Source organism: Bombyx mori, chromosome 4 (genome assembly GCF_030269925.1).
Source record: "Bombyx mori chromosome 4, ASM3026992v2".
Lineage (NCBI taxonomy): Eukaryota > Metazoa > Arthropoda > Insecta > Lepidoptera > Bombycidae > Bombyx > Bombyx mori.
The window spans coordinates 7,009,328-7,027,892 of record NC_085110.1 but is presented as its reverse complement, the minus strand read 5'-3'; the positions used below and the strand labels follow the sequence as shown (position 1 = coordinate 7,027,892).

General features: G+C 38.2%; 1 protein-coding gene across 8 annotated transcripts in view; it reads left to right on the top strand.

Moving 5' to 3' along the window:
* LOC101735337 (protein muscleblind) overlaps window positions 1-18,565 on the top strand; it is a 276,923-nt gene that overhangs the window by 99,969 nt on the left and 158,389 nt on the right. For all 8 annotated transcript variants that reach the window (XM_062668121.1, XM_062668126.1, XM_062668160.1 and 5 more), the window contains exon 2: window positions 12,768-12,809. The gene's annotated coding sequence lies outside the window, so the exon portion shown is untranslated. The remainder of the gene's footprint in view (window positions 1-12,767; window positions 12,810-18,565) is intronic.

The window sequence follows — 18,565 nt, the reverse complement described above, 5'->3', positions numbered from 1 at the left end:
TGTTTTCTATGATTAATTTTGTGTCAAATCAAAGACTCTTACATACTTTAATAGTTACTAGCGACCCGCCCTCGCTTCGCTTTGGAAACTGTAATTTATTATTGATTTTTCCACTATTTAATGGATGTTATTATACATCTATTAAAAAACCGCATCAAAATCTGTTGCGTAGTTTTAAAGATTTAAGCATACATAGGGACAGACAGATATAGGGACAGAGAAAGCGACTTTGTTTTATACTATGGAATGATAATAAATCTAATAGTAATAATATATAATCTGATAGTAATAATAATAAAATCGGTTATCGAACTATATTAATTCCATATTAATCGTAGGTAGTAGCCACCTCCCCATCCTTTAATGCCCATGTGATAGATCTCTATTCTGCATTTACAATTGCAGGCCAGTTCTAAGGATGAATAACTCAATTTCAAGTACTTCGAGCAGTTTGAAGGTGAAATGCTAGGTTTAAATATTTTTAAAATCTGAGCGAAAATCGAAGAAGGAACCATGTTATGTTTTTTTATTGCTTATATGGGTCGACGAGCTCACAGCCCATCGTGTGTTTAGTAATTACTGAATTTGATCAACAACAAGGTAAATACGAGCATTCACCTTGAGACATGAGTTCTAAGGTCTCCGTTTTTAAAGTATAGCCATGCACCCCATACTTTTATTTACAATAAAATCATTTTTTCTTACACTATTTTTAATCCAAATTTATTAAAATTTATTTTCTATTTTTTAGTTTGATTTTCTATAAAAGCGTATTTTGTTAGTTTTTTAAACTATTATTTATTTTTCATTTTTTAGTCGAATTTCAATTTTTTTTATTTTTTTAAATTGTTGAATTGTCGTCGATTCTTAATAAGTATACCAAATTTCGAGTTAATCCGTTAATCCGACGTTTTGAAGGGGGTCAAAATCATGTTCAAAGATTCCGTTACAAACATACAGACGTCTGAAGCTAAGAAAAGCGTATTAAAAAGAGGCTTGCTTAATATGTTTTTTTTATCTTATTTTATATCGGACCGGGTGCTCAGCATCCTACATATGTGGGACTGAACGGTCTGCAGATCTTGGGAGCGGACCGCGGGCCCATTGTTTTAATACGTGGCCTTACACTGCACATCTCACACTATTCTCTGTACTTATCGATCGTTGTGGAACTGCCAAAAATACAATATGGTGTAACTATACCAGAGTTACGCAATATGTAATTATATAAATAAAGGCCCTCGGAGACAACATTCGTTTTTCGCTTATTAAAATCCGTAATGTTTGTTGGCAAAAATCTTCTTTTCTAATATGGTCGTCTACTAATAGCAATGAAGCAAGGGTACTTACTAATTTAGACCGTTAGAATGTTCCGCTATAAACTGGTAGAATGTATGGTATTGCAGGATGCATGCATTCTGTAACTATTTCTACCGCCCACTCACCATCATCGTCTGCCTGAAGTTTCTCATTCTGAGCTTATTTTCTACCTAGCTTCATCTACTTCTTCTCCTTCATTTTAGTGAGTACCAGACAAATATTATTTGATTGAAGGTTAACTAAGATACCTGGTGTACTCATGCCGGATAATGCAACTGTGCCGGTGTTCAAGCCCCGCAGGCAGGCACCAACTTTTCTAATGTAATACGTACTTAACTCATGTTTACGTATGGCTTTGATGATGAATGAAAATAATAGTGTAATAAAGGGTTCACCCGTCTCCAAAACAAAAACGTTGTCGTAGTACATGTAGTAGAAACACTTCTTTATGTAAAACCAGACATTATTAACTTCAGCTAATGGTTATTGATAGAGCAGCTTGTAGATTCAGTCTGCCAGTCGATTATCTTCAGCTCCACTAATTCATGCAATGTTGATAACACCGATGCACTTAAGCCCGTCTGCCTTTTGTGTTGAAATATTCAGATACGACAATATAGGATTAAACATTACAGTACAAGGAGACTGCACTCATAATAAACACGATAGCTTACCTTGTTATTAAAAATACGACAACATACTATTTAGTAAATAGTACTACAAGATTTTATACATTTGAATAACGAGACATCCTCTAACTCCTCATTACTGAGGGTCGTGACTCCCCCGCTACATCCACCTCTCTTGTACGATCGTCGTCCATCTGCTGCAATCCTTGGCCTCGTGGAGGGCATCGTGGAGCTTGATGTCCAGACAAGACCGAATTTGGTCCGACCATCCCGTGGGACTGCGTCCTCTGGCACGTTTACCCTCTATCTTGACCGTCACCATCAGCTGCTTAAGATTGTGACCCTCCTTTCGAGCAATGTGTCCAGAAAACTCCTATACTCTACGAATGCATATTGTGGAGTCTCGTTTTAACATTAAGCTCCTTCAGTATTGACACATTGGTGCGAAAAGCAGTCCACAGAATCAGCAGCAATTTCTTCCAGCACCACATTTCGAAGCCGTCTATGCGGTCGATAACGGTCGGTAACGAGACACAAAAGTCGATAAACTCACTACCATAAACATTATGTATAAATACCATTTCTAAAAATATAGTGATTTCCGACACAATAATACGATCACTGAAAATGGGATTTGAAAAAATATTCATGACGCTTCACGCAATGTACCGTAAAATAATTAGTTGATCCACGATCTCTGCGGGATATGGGAGGCATTCCCTAAACGTCTAGATTTAACGTTAAGAGCTGACGAAATATGAGCTTACTAAAAATAACAAGTGCATAAGTACAGTACATTAGCAGTTTACAATCGATAACTAATAAGTGACTACCGAAGTGTCGATACTCAAACTCGATTACCCCCTTGAGTCATGAAAACATCGAATACAAAGGAAAAATGAAAATCCAAGGGCCTATTCTGAGTTAACTGAGTGCATCGCCAAAATCTAAAACGCATTGTAAAATGTAGGTAAATCTATTCTCTTTGTCTTCCGTTTTTTGTTTGAACTATCGATAGATAGCAGTGCAAGGCAGGAATCGATTTCATTCAACGCGTCTATCGTATTCTTTGATGGACAATCTATCCTAGCTCCTTTTGTGATGGCCAAGAGTGAAGTTATCGTTTAAATAAAAACCATATATAGTGTTGGAAAAAAACTAGTGCTAATCTGGAAATGGAACACAAATTATAGTAAGAATTCCAATAAACATAATAAATTATAATACAATTTGCAATGACTATTCTTTCTTTCGAACTGGAACCTTGTATCTGGCAATGTATTCATAGCAGTGTGAAATAACATATTCAAAGCCAAATTATATTTTACGCTATCAACAGTAATGAAATTATTTTTAAATTTTATAGGTTTGTTTACAAGCTGTTTAATCAATTTCACTTGTATTCATTGTTAATATCGCAGTCAAAGGTGGCATTTCACTCGTTTGTTAATATGAAAAAAGACATAACAAAACCGGACATAAAAAATTGCGAGCCCGTTTCTGGCGACTGAAATGAGTTACTCTGATATAGTCAGAAATAAATATTTATTAATATTTATTTGTTTTTATTGAATCATCTATATCTATACTAATATTATAAAGAGAAAAGATTTCTTTGTTTGTTTGTTTCGAATAGGCTCCGAAACTACTGGACCGATTTGAAAAATTATTTTTCCATTAGAAGCCGACATTGTCCCTGATGAACATAGGCTACTTTTTTTTATTTTTTTTTTATTTTTTTTTGGTTTCATGTGTGTTTTAATGTTTCCGAAGCGAAGCGAGGGCGGGTCGCTAGTTACTTAATATACACAAAAAAAATATATAGCAAAAGAAACTCCGTTCATAAGACAGACACACATCTCCCATTTTTTATCACAACATATATCGCACATTTTTAAGCACGTCCTAAGTGCATTCTATAGGACAGACATAACTTTTGTTTGTGAAAATAGAATGCAGAATGTTCTCTGCTATTCTATTCAATAATTCATTCGAAAATAGCACAAAAACAACGCTACAAACGACCCTGGCATTCTGACGAATTGAAATAAAATTGAGCCGAAACGCGCGAACAGAGGTCTGTATGCGGATCGCGGACGAGCTGTGTGACTTAGGAAATTTATATGGACATGTATATAGCAACACAACTGATGACAGTTAGAGATCTATCCAGTCTTGACGACGTTATGATAAATAATATCGTTACATGGTTACGAAGTGTCGCGCATTAACTTACTAATCATTACTATTATCCGTATTTTAATGGGCTCACTTTTTTAAACTCTTCATAGAAAAGCAGCGTAATTTTTTCACTCTTTTTTTTTATTGCTTAGATGGGTGGACGAGCTCACAGCCCACCTGGTGTTAAGTGGTTACTGGAGCCCATAGACATCCACAACGTAAATGCGCCCCCCACCTTGAGATATGAGTTCTAAGGTCTAAGTTTAGTTACAACGGCTGCCCCACCCTTCAAACCGAAACGCATTACTGCTTCGCGGCAGAAATAGGCAGGGTGGTGGTACCCACCCGCATGGACTCACAAGAGGTCCTACCACCAGTAATTACGCAAATTATAATCCCAATGAAAAGCCACGAAAACAAGGCATCGTAAATAAATGCGCTACAAAACGAACTCGCTTTTTGATCTAAAATAGCGTAATAACGGAGATATCATTAAGAGAAACTAGAACCTTTTTTGTTGTAAGTATAATCGAAAAACTCAGTTTCACAACCAAGCTGGAAATTCTTGGGCAGTTGAAAACAAGTTGGGCGGCCGGGCGGACCGCCGCGCCAATATCGGCAAGTTCGCCGGCCACAGCTGGCATGCCGCCGCCGATGTCTCAATAATCCTCAAGGTACCCTCCTAATCGACTCTTCCTTACTCCGACGCAAGTGTGACTAACTGATTAATTCTGCAACTCGGTGGACGTGCTCGGTCTGTCTTCGACCATTATTGTTTGCCCGACACTTCCGACCGCTCGTGTCCCATAATTGAACGATATTCGGACCATTATTGGCCGACTCGTACTGAACTTTCGTATGTTATCGAAGGACAGCCGTAACACAATACGGCATATAGTTTGGGATTGTAATTGCCGCTATTTTGTTAGATTGAATCCGTTTTCGTTCGCTTAGTTTTAATGGCTTGTTCTTGTTTCCGAGATATTACGCTTACGACCCCTGGCATCTTCGGCGTTCGTCGCGATCGAGCCTTTCTTTTCTTTGTTTAGTTTTTTGGCATAATGCAGATATTTCGACTCAGTCAAGGATGTAAACATCTTAAATAAATGTAAGCAACTTGGCTCCGTGTCTCAAATTTGTAGTCACAATTTATCCATGGACTTTATTAGTTTCGAAACTCGGCCAACGCTTTAATTAGCTGGAGCGTGATCTTAATGCCTTTGCACTCAAACTCTTGTTGCAATGAAATCAATTAGTTTAATAGGATTTATTTTGTCTCTCCTAATAACCAGGTACAACCATCATGACTAGTGCATTTTTGTTTGTGAAAATAAGCCTAAGGTCATAATAACTATTCAATTAATTTCTGAATTAGAAATTGAACACACATACAACCGAGGCACATTGTTATTTATTTAATAAAATTAGAGCAGACGCAGCGCTGCGTCATCTATATGATCTGTATTATGAAATTGAAATATGTTTTGATTCATCAACCGATTTCAATGAAACAATCGCTGAATCTTGGTATCATTATATTAATACAAATTATTTCCAAATTGATATAACCATTTGACACTAGGTGGGTACCTATTATTTTCAAATTGATATAGCCATTTGACACTAGGTGGGTACCTATTATTTTCAAATTGATATAACCATTTGACACAAGGGGGGTACCTATTATTTCCAAATTGGTATAACCGGTTGACACTAGGTGGATAGTGAGCTCGTTTGCCTGGTGTAGCTAAAGAACATAAACATTTTATTTAAATTTTTCCTGGTTTTAAATTGATATTTATTTAGTGCAAACGTTTCAAACGACTAAAAACGAAAAATAATACCTTTTTTTTTATTGCTTAGATGTGTGGACGAGCTCACACATCTAAGCAATAAAAAAAATTACGATAAAAACACGCTTTTACTGAAACTTGAACTGAAATACGTTTAGTTACCAAAGGGAACTTTATAATTTCCGGATATTACTTTTTTCAATGTCTAATAGAAGACTAATAGATCCGAACCTAAGAATCAGTTTCGTGCGATCTTCAAGAACTGCTAACAATATTTTTGTTGTTAACTCCTTCCTGTTAATTGGTATGTTCTTGATACTCTAAGCTTTTTTCGATAAAATTAAGATTGCTCCACTTGTTGGGCCCGGGGGGGACATTAGAGGAGGCTTGTGGGGTATGAGGCTAGATAATACTGGGGTAGATCGCCAATAACTTGGTTCATTGTTTGTCGGCGGCTGACTTAATAAGTTCGCCGAATTTATTATGATTTGTAGTCTCCCTTGTCGTCTTATTACGAGGCTTTAACCATACTTCAGTCGTATGTTCTTGCAATGAATAATATGAAACGCCCAATTTGTGCTTTTACAGCCTTCTTAAAAAGGTTGTTCGCTCTTAGTGTTTTCTTGTTTAGCCCTGATTATGGTGAAAAGCTTTTGTTGCTGAATAAGTAGTGATAAAGATTTATGAGCCGTGTAAGTTGTAAACACTAAAATTGGTTAAGATAATAAAATCGTTACGGCCCTCCTGATGTTGTGCAGGGCCATAGCATATAATTGACTATGATTTTTAAGGTAGAGTTCCTTGAGGTTTTCCAAAACCTTCGTAATGTTTTCAAGACTTATGAAGACACCAAAAACTTTCATCAATATCTACCAAAACTTGAAGTCTCCTTTGTAAAACTGTTTAGTATCGTTAAAAATTCTAATAAAAGTATATAGGGAATGACTAGCGTAATATAGTCCTGATTGATTTACTACATAAACTTGGAGCACATTTGACATCCATCATCAAAATTAATGGAATTAAACAGAATGGATTCGTAGACGTTCGAAAAATTGATGTTGTTTATAGATTACCGTGAAATAATGTTTCGTTTGAAATATTGAATCGTGTAGAGAGTCAGCATTAACCACTTTTTTATTCTCTTTTAACATTATGAACTAAAGGATATTAGTTTTTGCCACGATAGACTCGGAAATATGTTATAAATCTAAACCTATCCTGGAGCTACTATAGAGCCTTCAATAATTTCTAGAATAGGATTTAAGCTTTAACGGAAACGAGTTTATATATTGTTCTTATTAGTAAAGCGCAAATGGTTTTCCAAAGGATTCAACGATTCAGAGCTCAGCAAAAGTTTATATTTTTTCCGATAAAAAAAAGTATATACATTTTAATTGTCATAGCCTAACGTACGTCCTGTCTGCTCTTATTAAAAGATGCTCGCACTCTGTTAAAATCCGTCATTTTTCCAAGGAAGTACGTAGTTGATAGACATTAACGAACGGCTGCCGATGCTTTTTTAAAAAGTAGGGTAATTACCGGTGGTAGAATAGAAACCACCACCCTACATTTTCTGCCACGAAGCAGTCACGGGTGACAATTTGAAAAATGCGACAATACCGGACAACACTTAACACAAGATAGGCCGTGAGCCCATAGACATCTAAAACGTAAATGCGCCACCCACCTTGAGATATAAGTTCTAAGGTCTCAAGTATAGTTACAGCGGCTGCCCCACCCTTCAAACCGAAACGCATTACTGCTTCATGGCAAATATAGGCAGGGTGGTGGTACCTACCCGCGCGGACTAACAAGAGGTCCTACCACCAGTAATTACGCAAAATATAATTTTGCGGATTTGATTTTTATTACATGATGTGAACATTTGTCGAGTACGTATTTCATTAGAAAAATTAGTACCCGCCTGGAATTCTAACACCGGTGCATCGCTCACCACGAATGCACCGGACGTGTTATCCTTTAGGCCACGACGACTTCGATTTCTGTAAGACTGACTTCGTAGTTCATACTTCTTATCCAAAGCTATTCTAGTAGGGAAAGCAATAAACAAAATTGAGTGCACCGAAAGCGAGGTCATTAACTGATGCTTGTCGAAGCGTTGTGACACGCTCGTAAATCATTACTAATAATGTGATTATCGCGGATATAAAAAACAATAATGTGAACACACGGTATGACAATAATATTATTGGTTGTTGTATGACAGGATCACTTTCAATTTTCGGTTGCTGTAGTAAGAGACTACGTTTGTCTTAATTAAATGAAAAATTATTTTACACTGTCGATTACTTAAGGAAATTTTAATAGTTTTTGTTGACTTGAGTCTAGAGACGAGCTAATAATAACTGATAATTATGAGAACCCTGGTATTTCGGAACGTAGGTATACCTAAAGACATAACAAAAAATAAAATCCTCATCTAAATATGATGGTCACGATCCTCAGCAGTGAGGATACGACGCGAGGAGAGAGAGAGGGTATGCCGGTACAAGTCTCCAGAAATTCACTTACTTTACAAAAAAAAACTACATGTAGGTAGTTGATAAAACATACTTTTCAAGCCAAATTTGAAGTTAGTCTCATCCAGTATTACTTAACATCTTTGCAAGTTCGTGCTCGTCATGAACCAACCACGTCACGATTTTCCACCGGAGAGATTTGTACGGCAACCTATTTGTTATAATTATTCGGTAAAGTAAACAAAATATAACGATCCATTTAACACTGTCACTCTGAATTAACTCGACTTATCTCTATCTATATACATGATTAGCGAGTTATCTACACTTCAAGGTCTCAAGGTATTTGCGAATGAGGTTTTATTGTAATTTACAGATTTTTCAGAGTAATTAAAAATGTAGGCAAAAGTATGTGTATCAATAAAGCCAATCATAACGACATTTGAGTGACATACTTGATTTAATTTATTTAAGAGGAAATTAAAGATTTTTCTTCATTAAAAATTGATTTTCCGTAATCAGTTATCCCTCGAAATGGTTGCTCAATCACAGAAAAATGATATTGCCTTTGCTTCCTACATATTGCCGTACTTTTAAATGTTTTATTTTTAACAAAATATTTTGATGTACACAACCAACATTGTGCAATAGAAGATTAATTAAAATGAATATACTTTCCAGATTTGAGATATTACCAGCGCACCTGGCTCTTTAAATCAACAACCGCGTAATAGCGATGGCATTGAAAATGTTCAAAAATATCTTTGAGAATCGAGTAAATTATATATTTTTGTGAAAACATGAAATATTTCTCAAGAGTATCAAAAGCACATATTGTAATGTGACCGGCAATTTACAGAATTCAATTGTCAACGATTAAAATGTTAATGTTTATTTATTTACTTTTAACAGTCCTGAAAAGAAATGGAAAATGGCTTTCGGTCGACAAAATTAAATACACAAAATAAATTGGCTTTCCGAGAAATTCTAACAAAGTTTCGTCGTAACGTTTATTTCTAGGCTTCTCTTAAGTCCTTCACACCTATTATTTTTAAGAGTTATGAACAATCATAAACTTCGCGCTTCGCTATTTATTAATTTTGTGAAGCTTTACAGGGATACCAACAATAAACAGGGAGCATTTATTAGGCAAATAATTTCGTTGAATTTTTTTTTTTATTGCCCTTGTAGGCAGACAAGCATACGGCCCACCTGATGGCGAGTGGTTACCGTCGCTCATGGACTTCAGCAATGCCAGGGGCAGAGCCAAGCCGCTGCCTACCGCTTAATACTCTCCATAAGCCTCGTTTGAAGAAGGACATGTCATAGCGCTCGGGAAACACCGTGGAGGGGAGCTCATTCCATAGCCGGATGGTGCGTGGCAAAAAAGATCTCTGGAAGCGCACTGTGGATGACCGCAGTGGCTCCAGGTAGCATGGATGAACTCTACTCCGGTGGCGGGCGGTGCGGTGGTAAAAATGAGATGCCGGTATCATCTCGAATAATTCCTCAGAGCACTCCCCTAAATTAAAATTAAATTTTAAATTAAAATACTTCAGAAATTACTTCCTCTCATTACTTACTCTCCTAATAAGTAACTATTACTGTGTAAATTTCAATCAATTCGATTGAATAATTATACGCCTCAAATTTTGTGTCCTAAGCCAAAATTCTTTAATATTTTTTTTTATTTCTTAGATGGATGGAGGAGCTCACAGCCCACCTGGTGTTAAGTGGTTACTGGAGCCCATAGACATATACGACGTAAATGCACCACCCACCTTGAGATATAAGTTCTAAGGTCTCAGTACAGTTGCATGTACAGTATAGTATAATATTACAACTACAAACATACAACAAATATGTAGCGAAACAGATTATTCGAACAAGTTGAACACTGCGCATTTCCGATTACAGTGAAAAACGAATACTGTTTGTATTTTAAAGTAATTAGCAGTCAGATTGTTGTCCACCGGGCCGTAATGAAGATAATTTGCTATACGGAGACTCGGTGGGCGGGATGTCTCTCTAATTTAATCCAACAACACTGGAGAATAACTGCAGCAGAACTCTTTCGTACAATCGGGTAGATAATGCGGAGCCATTTTAATTCGATTTTAAAGTACCCCGCTGATAAATGAAACAGCAGATGCATAAATGTATTTATTATACTAGAAATGAATTATTAAGCTAAATCAGAATTAATAAAGGTTATTTAGAATTATCTAACTTTATAGCTTGTAGTTGTCTAGTGTAGTACATATAAGTCATGTCATTTGTAATAATAAAGCAGTATTAAACCAACTCTTGGACAAGACAGTTGTTTTCATTCGAACTAGAAACTCCCTTCATGGTGCTTTATTATTACAAATTACATGACTTATATGTACTACACTACAGTTTAGTTTACTTTATAATTTTGTTCTCCACTGATTGTACATGATACAGGATAAAGCTTGACTCATATTAATTTTAAATCAAAATAACAATAAAAAAAACAAATTATAATAAAAACTGATTGACTATAACTTAGCACAAAACAACATATTTTGATCGGGCTTTATTCGTAAATGTTTTTTGCACTTCCATTCAAATACTCCCGACTTACAAGCCAATAAAGGCAGCCGAAGCTGTCCGAACCAAAAGCAATCGTACGCCTCTGGTCCAGACAATACTCTGTGCCTCTCCATTCCCAGTGTTCTCCCCGCTCGCCGAGGACGGAGTGCAATTTCCCGGCGTTCCGTATCGCGACCGACGTACAAAAATTGCTTTTCTGAACGTGAAAATATATAGAAAAAAAAAGCCGGTGCCATGCAAATTTTTGTAAAGTCATTCGGAAACGTGCGTTTGTATTTCTCGGGTGAGGGTAAGAAAGGCGAACCGATTGTCGCGGGGAATTCTTTTATTTTGTTAAAAGGGATATTGCGCGTCGGGTGCAGGCGAACGAGCAGCTGCCGCCCGATCGAGACTATTCTACTGCTGCCCATCTATACACTTGCGTGCAACTAACAAACATGTGTCTCACATTCCTTTCTAATACTTTAAGAACACAAACTAATTTAACTCACAGCTTTATTGCTGACCTTGAAAGAACGATTTACATAAAAAATATTTAGTACAAAAGAAACGACAACAGATTTATGCTGAACTTTTTACTAGTGTTAGGACTTTCCGCACGGGTAGTTACCACCACTCCGCCTATTTCTGCCGTGAAGCAGTAATGCGTTTCGGTTTGAAGAGTGGGGCAGTCTGTGTAATTATACTAAGATCTTAGAACTTATATCTCAAGGTGGATGGTGCGTTTTACGTTGTAGATGTCTCTGGGCTCCAGTAACCACTTAACATCAGGTGGGCTGTGAACTCGTCCACAGGTCTAAGAAAAAAAACTGGCGTGGTATAGCTCGAGTCAGCGCCTTAGAAACAGCTTAGTTTCAGTAATACAAACCTAAAACATTATATAACATTACACAAGATAGAGGCTCGATTTACTTCACTGAGAATTTTAACGTAATTGTCCCAGCCGAATAAGTCTAGACTGACCTCGTTTAGCAGTGAATCATGGTAATGATAGAAGAAAAGAACCGTGGTATGTTTATCCGACAAACGTTGTTTTCCTGGCAATAGGCGCAGCTCTGTGCTCCGGGTCAAGGCTCTATTCGGTCGTAAATACAAATAAATAGGATAGCGTCTGAATCTCATTGCCTGATGCTTATCATATTTTATTGTCTACTAAACTAGCGTACGAATGTTGCAATAACGTAAGTGTCGCGTAATAAGGCTTGCTTTATAAATAATATATTCAATACGTTATTCAATGTCATGTTGATAAAATAATAATATTATATTCCTCTTGATACTTATGTGTTATTTCTGATATGACGTAAAATACCCTTTTAGACATATATACGAGTAAGGTTTATTTTCAGATAGTTGACACATTCAAGACCATTAAATGTGCATCGCGATTTCACTAGCGCTAAATTCATAATAACAAATAATGAAATATGTGTAATTTTTTCAACATAAAAAGAAGCCTATCCTGGGATGTCCGTGAAGTAAAGTTATAGGGACGGGTGATTGTACAAAAACAATTCGAAGAGTCAACTGTACACAACCAATGAATGTGTAAAATAACCAAAAATATTCATATCCCATTACACAATATTATCTCCGAAGGATTTCTCTCCAATTTCCCAATCCTCAATTCACCAACAAAAATGTTCATCTTTGGTATCTGGTATTCCAACTTAATATTATATATCGATGATAATAGCATTTGAGATTGTCCCCCGATGCTCCGCAGATAAGATTACGGCCATTCTCTAGAACTATGTAAGCTATTTATATAATTTTGTTTTCAGGTTCCATTGCCACATGATCGCCAGGAGATAATTTGCGAATAGGTAAGTCCTCGAAAATATCGATTTGTATTCACGGCACTTCTATCTCCATATATGAGATCTCATCCCATCCTTTTTTTTCTTCTTTTTACTAGCAATGAGAAAGCTATTTTATAATCGGAGTAGTTCTTATCTGTGTTCACATGTTTTCTTAAAGGGATATAACAGTATTTTTTATTTAGCCGATCGTTTTAATTAGTTTCTTATCTATGACCCCTAAGCCTTCGTGAATGTTGTAGAGAAGTTTGAGACTTGAGACATAACTGTCAATGACATTGGCATTACAGTTAACTATTAATAATATTTAGGCTTTAAAGAGGAATACATTGTAGATATACAGCATTGAAACGTGAACGAAAAACATTTACTCTGAACATGTGGTTTTTGTAAAGATTCTGCGATTTAGGCAGCTTTTTTGTGAAGGCAATCTAAATGGCTACGTACGAGGAAACAATAAAATTGAAGTGTAATGCTCTCGATTCATTTGAATATACAAAATTCTTGTTTACATATTCCTATAGTTAACAACTTATTTTTTTACAAGACGCTACGTTCGAAAATGAAAAGTCATTCTGTTTGTTCGACAAAAAATGTATTTGGAACAGAACGTTCCGTTTCAGATGCGGAGTTTACGAGTTTCATCGAGCCCGGTTTCGTCTTCCTATTTCGTGGTAGAACAGCCCTAATAACATGCCACAACTCATTCTGATTTATACCGTCTCGTTATAATTGTGCGCTTCGCTGGCGCGCCGCTATTGCCCGCTGTTGCAATTTTCATGCAACCGATTCGCGAGAACGGATTTATTCTTTCAAGCAATTTGCTTGTGCCTAACTCCCGTGCCTGCTATTGCTCGAGATAATTTAATTTTGAAACCGCCACTCCATTAACGGAGCCTTTGTGCGTAATTCGCCTTCTATAGACTTTATAAAGCTGGTTTCTTTTGTTAAAAAAAAATAAACGTGTTTAAACTTATTACAATACGTTCTTTAAAATATGTAATAGTAAGCGACACGAATTCTGGGTTAATATCGATGCGAGCGATTTCCAGCATGTTAACGCGCTCACCGAAATCATGCGAAGGCCGTCCGAAAATAGTGTAACTATTTATTTACGATGTGATTCACCATACGATGTAAAAACAGTTCTCTCAGTGTGAGTACACATAAATAAAACAGCCTCGCATTTATAGTTCAGACATGAAGACATAAAATATTAATCGAGAAGACATATCGTAACTTCCACATCAAAACTTGGACAGTTCTGTTAGCATCAGTCGTATTGATAACCGTGCCGTAAAGTTTGCTAACTCTCGGTTTAACGCACCGAAACTTTACCCGTTTCTTGTGATTAGGAGCTCTCCTACTACACAATCAATCGTCAAGTTTTATTTGAGTTATCTGAAAAAAAAAAGTAAACGAATACCGCAGATCGCGGCTCAAAGTTTGAAGGTAAGCCACGACCGTCTCTCTAATAGAGAAGAAAAATACGTTAATGTACCCTCAGATCCCGAAGACAAATAAACCAAGTCGGGCAGGGGCGAAATAAAAGCGGGGAGGCACTGAGATAAATAACAATGATCTTGCGAATCGAGTCAGCGTGGCCGGCCCGAGCGGGCCAGGGGCGGGTGCTTAGCCAATTTGCGTCACACTATACTCCCAACTAACTTTATGAGTCAGACATCTTACTAACTTTTGCTACAAAAAATTATGTAGTCACTGTCGTATTTATTCCTCGCTGTATTGTGATTCGTGACGGTAATTAAACAAGTTTGTGTCATGAACAGCTTAATCATTCACCTATTAATGTATTATCTTAGTTATTACTTATTCCAAATGGTTCATGATTTTTTTACTTCTGCGAATGAGCAGAAAATACTCCAACCCACTTCTTATTTTTTTCGGACCGCGGCCCGAACCTCCTTCCGTATCCCCACGCCTAGCGGGCGCGCGGTGTTTGTGGGACTTGACGATCTGCAGAGGTTAAAAGCAGACCACGGACGCAAGGATATTTTTGGGCTCTATCGCACTAAACAACTCCCCTACACTCTTACACTCGACGTCCGATCTCCGTCCGGAGTCAGAACCTGGTCAAAGTAAAGGCTTCCCGCTTCCCGGGTCAACACTACAGTCAGACTCGCGGCGCCACACCGAGGAAGCCCGACGGGTCGTCGAGGTGGTAGTGGACGACAAACGACGCCGGTCTCCGCGGTACGACTGCCCTACCAGGCCGCACTAGCGATGCCGCTGGTGTTCCGGGATACCCCGCTGGGTCATAACCAGCCTGCCGGATCGGAACGCAATATACTGCCGTCCGGCTTATCTTCCACAGTATGTTCGGCGACGACAGCGACGACGACCACGCGAATTGTATCGCAGGCCGCAGCCGCCGACGCGCCGTTTCATCCTCCTGGTGCCAGTGTGCTAGAGTGACGGCAGCGTGCAGCGCAGCTTCAACGCCCTCAGGTCACCCCGCGTTCATCACCGGAAGAATACTGCCTCCTCACAGGAGTCGGAGTTGAACGAAGGCCCTCCTCCGACTCCCGGCTCAGTGACGGCGGCATGGCATCCCGCCTTCTTCTGTGAGATGGTGGACTCGCAGAAGTCGAACATCGCCTGCGAGGACTGGTCGCTGCCGAGCATCGTAGCCACGACGTTCGGAAGCGACAAGTCTATAGTAGCTATTGTGCTGCTGTACGAGGCAGGAAAATTGCTGAAACGTATCCTGGCTGTCCGCATTGTTCACCACCTGGTTGGAGTTAGACCTGACCTGTCAGTGGGGCACTACGGCATCCGGATAGCCGTTCGACCGTGGATGCGATACTTCGCGTGCGGGCACTCTCGGACGAGGCTGTCTCGCGGAGTGGGGTGGCGCTGGCGGTGTCTCTTGACATCGCCAGTGCCGCCAGCAGGATGCGACGGGGCGAGTGAGACAAAGCCCTCCTCACTACACAGAAATCCGCCGCCGCCGAGCAGGGGGTCAAGACCGAGGTCCCGTCCGTGCTAAGAGCTTCCATCCGCTTTGTGCGGGGAGGAGCCTAGGTGTAGGGTGGCGTGCTGGCATGCTCGCCCGTATCGGAAACCGGTCGATTGTAAACCGCAATTTCCCGAACACTCCGAGGGAAGGTGTAGCACGGCACCTTCAAGGTGGGCTCCTGGCTCGTCGACCGAGGGAGCCGGTGGTCGTGTCACCGATGGCTGCCGATCCGGCGTCTAGGGGCGGCTCTGAGCTGCAGGAATTTTTAGTGTGGTTCAACTGCCACATACCGGATCGGGTGATTTTCTCATGTGAAAAAAAAACCTATGAGACAATTATTATTAATTTAAGCTCACTTTTTTTTTACTATTATATTAATATATCGTGCCAAAGTAATAATTATACATACCCTAACCCAAGTGCATTCACGTAATATGTACTGAAAACAAAAAACTTTCAAATCAACCTATTACACTATGGCATCTGGGTAAATAAAAGAAAATATTATTAAAGCACTTTAATTTTCATGAATGAAACATCAATTTCTTAACAAACGTAAAACCGACCAACTTGAATTCCTAACAAAGGTTTTAATTCTAATACTCCCTTTGAACTTTACGACAGTTAAGCATTGTTAAAAATTTAACGTCAACGAAAGAAAGTTGAACAAATAATCCGAAGCGTCGTGTCTTAACCCCGCGACGGAATACGAAAGAAGATCTTTTTGTTCATCAAGTCGCCGGCTTGTCACCATCTCTCAAATCAATGCCTTAATTAATTTACATTAAATGTACACGGGCATGCTTGCATTAAATATGGGATCGTTACAATGAACTGCATTATGATTAAACTTTAAAGAACTTCTGACATCCGTAACATCAATAAACAACTAGGGTGAGACTAGTGGTCTAAAAACGTGTTTTCCGTGTATACCACAACAAGTACTATCATAATGTGATAATTAACATGTTTGGTCAAATCAATGATGCGTTGTTTTTTTTCTAAGAGTAAGTTAGATTGATAATACGAGTAAATAGATGGATAGGTTGATCGGTGTTAAGTACATATTTTCATCAATTCCCATATTCATGTTAATCGTAAGCCATATAAAAATTGGAAACATTTATATTAAGCTAGCTGACCCGGCAGACTTCGTAGTGCCTCAATCGATAAATGAAAGACCTAGCTTTTGTATAAAATAAACTTAAAACAAAAAAAAGGAATCCGTGCGACGGGGGACACATCAAAGGGAAAACAAAATTGTTATTTTTATTTAATTCCGAGCATTTTCATATTTATTTACTTTTTAAACCTTCTCTGGACTTCCATAAATAATTCAAGATCAAAATTAGCCAAATCGGTCGAGCGGTTCTGGAGTTTTAGCGAGACTAACGAACAGCAATTCATTTTTATATATTATATAGATAAATAGATAGATGAATGACAAAGGCTTAAAGAACAATTTCATAATAATTCCCGAAACACCACTTCTGCTTAGTCCTCTGAAGCTTGTAACCTTGCGCGCTGCAATCCGTACCCCGAACAACAGGAATATAAAGTCTCGTGGAGAGATTTACGCATAGATATTTTTTTTATTGCTTAGATGGGTGGACGAGCTCACAGCCCACCTGGTGTTAAGTAGTTACTGGAGCCCATAGACATCCACAACGTAAATGCGCCACCCACCTTGAGATATTAGTTCTAAGGTCTCAAGTATAGTTACAACGGCTCCTCCACCCTTTAAACCGAAACGCATTACTGCTTCACGGCAGAAATAGGCAGGGTGGTGGTACCCACCAGCGCGGACTCACATGAGGTCCTACCACCAGTTTTTTTGTACTAAATCTCTTCATCATTTTTATTACACGATGCTATTCCTTCACCGTGGATATCAATCGTGAACATTTGTTGAGTACGTATTTCATTAGAAAAATTGGTACCCGCCTGAGATTCGAACACCGGCACATCGCTCAACACGAATGCACCGGACGTCTTATCAAATGATATTATCTGTAATAATTGGGTATACGATTTACATATTTTTAAATGCTAAAACGTTTAAATTAGCATTCAGAAAAAAATTGTCGACTCATAATAATGTTGTCTTTTCTTTCAGAACAACTTAATTAAATATAAGAATCACAACGGAATTTATTCGTGCAAACAGTCACAATTATATTAGAAAACATTCTCAAGACGCACTCATTATTATTGTTGAGATAACCAACTCCACGGCAGTTGAACGTTTGTACGTATGTAGTTGCGTAAGAAACCGCAATATCACTACTCTACTGATATTACATTCCCGGTGCCCCCCTCTCCGCCTGACGCCATGAAGTCCGAACCTCACATCCCTTTCGCCATCACCCACACCACAAGCCCCATAACGTAATGAATTCGACCACACAGCGAACGCTCTATCGATATGACCTATAAAAATTTAGGACGCAATTATTGCCTCGATTACTTCATGCGAATTGAATGAAAGCCTTTAAGCTAGTTTTATTTGTTAGAGGAATAGGTCAACAACGTTTATACTACAGATGGTATCAGTTAATAAGGTTTTGTGTGCCTGACTAAATTGAACAGGAAATAATACTCTACCACCAGGTTAAACAGAATTGTATAGTTTAGTGGATTATTTTTTAAGCGTTATAACTTAATGGTTTGATTGAACCAATTTTATTTGAATACTTTAATTTTTATATTCATAATATTGTAGTCTGGTTGAATCGCATTTAAGTTTAACTAGTATACGTAATAAAGCTTGGGTGCCTAATTTTTT